Below are 1,522 nucleotides of genomic sequence, written 5' to 3'. Positions count from 1 at the left end.
ACAGCCAAAATCATCTTTAAGTAAAGAAGACATTTTGATTGTCACATTACCTTACATCAAGACTTGTTATTAATTAAAAATAGTCAAATTAGTTGGTATCAGCATGAGGAGAAACAAATAAATTATGGAAAAGAATAGAGAACCTACATATTCATATGTTCAGTATACGCTCAGTTGATTTTCAACCAAAATGTCAAAGTAATTGAATGGAAAATGAAAAAAACTTTTCACTAAATGAAACTGTTCCAATTGAGTAGTCATTTTAAAAAGCTGGCTCTATTTCACACCTTATAACATTTTAATACATCTTGGACTACACATTTAAATGTAAAAGCTTAAAAAGTAAAGTTTCTAAAAAGAGAAAAAAATATATAGAACATCTTCATGGCTTGAGGATGGGCAAAAATTTCCTGGTCAGGACACAGCAATGACTCTAACTCATGGTGATTGTATGTGTTTCAGAGTGGAATTGCACTCTGTGGAGTTTTCAAAGGCTGTTTTTTGGAATTAGTGTGTGAGAAGCCTCTGAATGAACTCAAACCTCTTGGTTACCAGCAGAGTGTGTCAACTATTTGCACCATTCAAGAACTCCTTTATGACAACATTTTACCAATAATTTGGACTTCAATTACTTTTAAGAAAATGAATGAAAGAAGCCACAGAAAAAAGAATCCCTGAGAAGAATGTCCCTGTTATACTGTTGAAGTTAATAGAATAAATAAACAGCACACCTTTAGGAAGCTTAGAATTGAAGACAATCAAACAAGATATATATTGTTATGACCTCTTTCAATATTGCCTCTAGGTCCTCAGTCAAGATTGTTCTTGAATCCAGGGTGGTTGGTCTACCATTTCCCAACTTACACAAATATTGAGCCATTGCTTTGTGGCGTTGGAGCCAGAAGAAAATGCAGAAGATATTTACAGTGAATTAATTTCATCAGGTGCATAAAATTATCTTGTTTTGGGAAGACAACTACAATCATGTTTCATCAATGCCGCTAAGGGTGAAGAAAAAGATGAATTACTACACTTTTTTCAAATTGTGACTGATTCTCATTCAACTTATTTAGAACGTACAACAAAGTGATCAGGTCTTTCACTTACTGCAAACTGACGATGTTCAAATAAGATCTATAGTCATGACTATGCTACAGAACATACTGCATATCAACGATAGTGATCTATTCGTAATAGAAGAAAAAAACCTGCATTGCATTTTAGATGAAGTTGTTTTCAAGCTTTTGTCAACTCCTAGTCCAATCATAAAAAGAACTGCTACAAAGCTTCCTCTGTTGATGGCTCAATCACGTCAGGACATTTTGATTTTATTGAGATTAAATGCCTGCTAAAAAGGACTCAGAAGTTTACAGAAGAAACAGGAAGCTGGGACAGAATTTAGTGAAGAACTCAGACAGCTTCTTGGCCTTTTAAGTCCTATGGTCTACCAGGAGGTAGAAGAGCAGAAACTGGATAAAGCAGCTTGTGTGATTCAAGTTTATTGGAAGGGTTTCCAGACAAG

The 1,522-nt window shown here is 34.4% G+C and overlaps 1 pseudogene; it reads left to right on the top strand.

The window, feature by feature from the left end:
- The first annotated feature begins 646 nt into the window (after positions 1–646).
- The window catches only part of LOC103212449, a 4,122-nt pseudogene continuing 3,246 nt past the window's right edge, over positions 647–1,522 (top strand).

The sequence above is a fragment of the Orycteropus afer genome, unplaced genomic scaffold (assembly GCF_000298275.1).
Source record: "Orycteropus afer afer isolate SDZICR_OR568_19922 unplaced genomic scaffold, OryAfe1.0 scaffold00964, whole genome shotgun sequence".
Lineage (NCBI taxonomy): Eukaryota > Metazoa > Chordata > Mammalia > Tubulidentata > Orycteropodidae > Orycteropus > Orycteropus afer.
This window is presented reverse-complemented; position numbering and strand designations above follow the sequence as displayed.